A 6000-nucleotide genomic window follows, 5' to 3' on the forward strand; every position below is an offset into this window, starting at 1 on the left:
CACCTTTAAATATATATATATATGATGTGTGTTTTTGTATATGCTTTGTATATGGTATGTATATATATGCTCTATACAGTGAATGTGTGTGTGTGGCTGTGCGGGCTGAGGTGTATGTTACATGGGACTGCATATCTGGTAGGGGTGAAGTTAGATATAAAGATGTGTTACTGGGGACGAGGCGGCTGTATGTAGCTGTGTTACTCGGGGCGAGGCGGCTGTATGTAGCTGTGTTACTGGGGGCGAGGCGGCTGTATGTAGCTGTGTTACTGGGGGCGAGGCGGCTGTATGTAGCTGTGTTACTGGGGGCGATGCGGCTGTATGTAGCTGTGTTACTGGGGGCGAGGCGGCTGTATGTAGCTGTGTTACTGGGGGCGAGGCGGCTGTATGTCGCTGTGTTACTGGGGGTGAGGCGGCTGTATGTCGCTGTGTTACTGGGGAAGAGGCGGCTGTATGTAGCTGTGTTACTGGGGGCGAGGCGGCTGTATGTAGCTGTGTTACTGGGGGCGAGGCGGCTGTATGTCGCTGTGTTACTGGGGAAGAGGCGGCTGTATGTCGCTGTGTTACTGGGGAAGAGGCGGCTGTATGTAGCTGTGTTACTGGGGATGAGGCGGCTGTATGTAGCTGTGTTACTGGGAGTGAGGCGGCTGTATGTCGCTGTGTTACAGGGGGTGAGGCGTCTGTATGTCGCTGTGTTACTGGGGAAGAGGCGGCTGTATGTAGCTTTGTTACTGGGGAAGAGGCGGCTGTATGTCGCTGTGTTACTGGGAGCGAGGCGGCTGTATGTAGCTGTGTTACTGGGGATGAAGCGGCTGTATGTAGCTGTGTTACTGGGGGCGAGGCGGCTGTATGTCGCTGTGTTACTGGGGAAGAGGGGGCTGTATGTCGCTGTGTTACTGGGGAAGAGGTGGCTGTATGTAGCTGTGTTACTGGGCATGAGGCAGCTGTATTTAGCTGTGTTACTGGGGATGAGGCAGCTGTATGTAGCTGTGTTACAGCTGGGATAGTGGAAAGTGAGCAGGAGGACGTGTATGCACGCTACACTTAGTGGGGGCCTCCACCAGATTTTGCGCCCAGGGGCCCCCACCAACCTTAATCCGGCCCTGTTCAGGCCATATCTACTGCAGGTAATAAAGTTAGTGCTGTTCCACCAGGTTAGTGCTGTTCCACCCACGGGGAAAGGGGCGTGGGGGCAGGTTCTGTCAAATTAAAAAAGCTAATTTAAGAAAAAAATAATTAAAATCCCTCCACGGGGTCGCTGCCTAGGCATACATATGGCCATAGATGAATGTGATTTTTAAAGTAACTATTATACACATATATCTGAATTGTTACAAACTCTTCTAAATCTATACCTTTTTTAAATAGTCTTATACATTCCTTTTTCCATAAAGAAACTAGTTTTTCTACTTATTGATTTTAAAATTGTCAACTCAAGCCAGGAAGTGGCAATCTTGCAGTTTACATTTACATTACTTTTCTAATGGGCCACCAATCACTATTGTCTGTCCCCCCATGCAATATACAATTTTCTTGAAAGTGAAAGCAAAGACGGTATTATCTAGACCAGTGGTAGCGAACCTATGGCACTGGTGCCAGACGTGGCACTCGGAGCACACCTTCGGCCATCACCCCAGAACAGAGTTTCCAGACAGGACTCAAAACCACCTCCTGCAGTCCTTGGCCACACAGGATGTGCTTTGATCAGTGCTATTTTAAAGCTACACATGCTTAGCTACCTGGGACTACAGGAGGAGCAAGGAGGTGCAGACAAGGCTGCGTTTTTATTGGAGCTCCTGCTCTGGGCCCCCGCAATTTTCCCTGTTCAGGGGACCCTGGAAGCTACAATCATAGTCAGAATTTCTCCTCTTTCTCTTAATTGTATTGGTGTCCTCAGGAAGCCAATACAATTAAAAGCCATTGCAAAAGAGGTAGCAACATGTCACTTCTTAAATTGCCATGTTGGCAACATGTTGATAAAGCGCGACAGCGAAACATGTGTCGGGGTCAGCTGCATGTGGTCCTCTCTGTTTGGTATGGTTTTGTTTAGCTTAGTCTTACCATTTGTATGTCTACTAAGTGTCATTCATCACTCTATGGGGCAGATTTATCAAGCAGTCTGAAAGTCAGAATATTTCCAGTTGCCCATGGCAACCAATCACAGCTCAGCTTTCATTTCACCAGTGCTCATGAATATTTTAAAGGGGAGCTGTGATTGGTTGCCATGGGCAGTTGGAAATATTCTGACTTTCAGACTGCTTGATAAATCTGCCCCTATATCTCCCTATTCTATTTGTTAACATTATTGTGTAGCGACTTTGCCTTGCCTACCTGTATGCCCTTGAAGGCGATTATTCTTGGACACATGCATTTTAATCTCACATTGGTATCTGTCCATTATTGCTTTTTTGACTACTGTCTTTTTATGTCTTTAATAAAGTATATGATTTGTAATATACCCTGAGGGTGTTGCCTCCTTTTTGCTCCAAGTATTTGGTGATATTTAAATAAGTGGGTTTGGTTGTAGTTTGGGCACTCGGTCCCTAAAAGGTTCGCCAACACTGATCTAGACTATTAGATATTTAGCTGGGAAAATATTAACCCCTACGGGACTCAGCCTCTTTTGGCCTTAAGGACGCGGCCCCATTCTTCAAATCTGACCTGTGTCACTATAAGTGGTTATAGCTTTGGAACGCTATGAGATATCCAGGGGATTTTGAGATTGTTTTCTCGTGACACATTGTACTTCAAATTAGTTTAAAAATTTGGATGAAATCTTTTGCGTTTAGTTATGAAAAAAAACTAAATTTGGCAAAAATTTTGAAAAATTCTTTATTTTTAACGTTCTAAATTCTCTACTTTTGATGCAGATAGTCAAAGCACCCAAATAAATTCATAACTTACATTTCCCAAATGTCTGCTTTATGTTGGCATGGTTTTTTAAGATTCCACATATTTTACTAGAATGTTATGAGGCTCAGAATTTAGGTATCATTTTTAACCTCTTAACGCTCAGCGTCCGATATATCGGACGCTGAGCGCAGTGACTTAGCGCTCAGCGTCCGATATATCGGACGCTGAGCTGATGCCGGTTCAGCTCAAGATCTGAGCCGAACCGGCATCGGGAAAGACGGGGTGCCGGCTGTGACTGATAGCCGGCACCCCAGTGTAACACCCGCGATCGGAGTTGTCTCCGATCGCGGGTGCTTAACCCGTTAAATGCCGCGGTCAGCGCGACCGCGGCATCTAACATGTATCTGGGGGGTCTTTCCCCCACGATCGGCCCCCCCGAACCGTTTTAGGGGGGCGCCGATCGTTGCTATAGTAACTCTGGGGTCCGATCTGGACCCCAGAGTTACCTGCAAGAATTGCCAGTAAGATGGCGTCTGTGACGTCATCTTACTGGCACAGTGCCAGCCTATGCAAGTGTATAGGCTGACACTGATAATACTCTGCAATACATCAGTATTGCAGAATATTATCATGAAGAAGCAATCAGATGATTGCTTCTTCATGTCCCATGGTGGAAAAAGTGAAAAAGTAAAAAAAAAAGTTATTCAATAAAAAAATAAAGTCATAAATCACTAAAAATGCCCCAAACCCCCAAAACATATAAAGAGACATATAACTCAAAAAAAAAGTCTAAATCATAAGACAAACCCCACATATATAGTATCACCGCGTCCGTAACAACCCGTAGAATAAAAGTAAATAATTATTGAACCCGCACGATAAACGCCGTAAAAAAAAACTGTTATAAACCCTCCAAAAATTATGATTTTTACCTTTTCAATCCCACAAAAAATGCTATAAAATGTGATCAAAAAACCATATGTACTGCGACATGATACTGGTGCAAAGAACAACATGTCCTGCAAAAAACAAGCCATGAACCAGCTCCGTAGCCAAAAAAGTAACAATGTTATGCCACTTGGAAGACGGCAATACATAAATGATAGATTTTTTCCCACATTAGGGTTTTGTTTGACAAATTTAGTAAAACGTAAGAAAATATATTCATGTCTGGTATCCCCGTAATCGTATCAACCCATAGAATAAAGATAACATGATTATTAGTCTATACGGTGAACACCAAAAAAAAAAGAAGTAAAAAATCCAGTACAGAATTGATGCTTTTCTACTCCTGTCCTCAAAAAAAGTTCCTAAATTTTCAACAATAGGTGATACAAACCCCAAAATGGTAACATTGGAAAAAGCATCTCATCCCGCAAAAAAAATGGCATCACATGGCCCCAATAACGAAAAAGCGAAAATTTTATAGCCTTCAAAAGGGGCCAATGAGGAAACTAAAATCCTGGCAGCTGCAGCGCCCTCCTTCCCTTCTGCACCTCGCTGTGCCCCCATAACACAAGTCACAGCCACATGTGGGGGGTCTTTGTACTCAGGAGAAATTGCAGAACAAATTGTATGGTGGGTTTTCTCTTTTTATCTTTTGGAAATGTGTAAATTTTAGGGCTAAATGAACGTATAAGGGAACAATATGACCATTCTAAATTTCACCTCCATTTTGATTCAATTACTATGAAGATCTCAAGGGGTTAACAATCTTCGTAAAAGCTGTTTCTGATAGCTTGAGGGGTGCAGATTTGAAAATGGGTTGGTTATATAGGGGGTTTTGATGCTAAATATGTAAAATTTCATTCAAAACTGTATTTATCCCCAAAATAGTCAATTCTGAAAATCCGGAAAAGCGATATTCTATTTGCAAGCCGCGTGACATCAAAATAAATTATCCAAACATTTCAGAAATTATGAAAATGTAAAGTAGACAAATGGGAAATGTTATTCAGCAACTTATTTAGGTGGTAAATCTATCTGCCTGAAAACGCAATGATTTTGAATTTCGAAAATGGCAAATTTTTCCAAAAATTTATCATATTTTCTTTTTTTTTGTAAATAAACGCAAAACTTATCTGCCAAAATTTACCACTAAAATGAAGTACAACATGTAGGGAAAAAACAATCTCAGAATCGCTTTGATAAGTAACAGTGTTCAAAAGTTATAACCGTATAAAGAGACGCAGGTCAGAATCCAAAAAATGGGACTGAGCCTTAAGCTACAAAATGGCTGCGTCCTTAAGGGGTTAACATTTTTTGTAAAATCACCAAAACCTGTATTAGATGGACCTGCACAACTTCTAATTGACACTGAGAGGCCTAAATAATAGTGAGACTCATAAATTGCCCCATTGTGGAAACTACACACCTCAACGTATGAAAAACCACTTTTAAGAAGTTTGTTAATGCTTTGCGTGTTTTCTAGGGGTTAAAACAAAATGGAGGTGCAGTCTGCAAATTGTAATATTTTTTCACAATACACTCATTTTGGGTGGAAAATTAAACATTTACAATGGATTAAATGAATAAAGGCTCCACAAAGTTTGTTACCCAATCTCTCCCGAGTACACGGATACTCTATATGTGGTGGTAACCTGCTGTATGGGCTCACGGCCGGGCATAGAAGGGAAGGAGGCGCCATCCAGATCAGATTTGCTATGTCACATTGTACAGGCTATAATTTTTTTCTTTTTTTTATGTGGACCTATAGGGGCTTATTTCTTTTGCCACATGAGATGCACTTTTCTGGTACGTAATTTGGGGGAATCTATAGGCTAATTGGTGAGATTTTATTAACTCTTTGTTGGTGGAGGAAATGAAAATCATCACTTTTCAGGAAGATTTTTATGGGGTTTTTTTTGGCTGTTTACCATACCATAAAAATAGTATATTATTTTTATTCTATGGGTCGCCACGATTACAAAAAGACCTCATTTATATAGATTTTTTATTTTTTCCCATTTTTACTGAATAAAAAGTAATTTGGCAAAAATGTTGTTAATTTTAGCATCACCGTCTTTCATATTTTTCGCCTCACAAATCTGTTTAAGGGCTTATTTTTTGCGAGAAGGATTGTTCTTTTTAGTGGTCTTATTTTAGAGTGCATAACATTTTTTAAATCCCTTTTTAGAGCATTTTTAT

The sequence above is a fragment of the Engystomops pustulosus genome, chromosome 7, assembly GCF_040894005.1.
Source record: "Engystomops pustulosus chromosome 7, aEngPut4.maternal, whole genome shotgun sequence".
Classification (NCBI taxonomy): domain Eukaryota; kingdom Metazoa; phylum Chordata; class Amphibia; order Anura; family Leptodactylidae; genus Engystomops; species Engystomops pustulosus.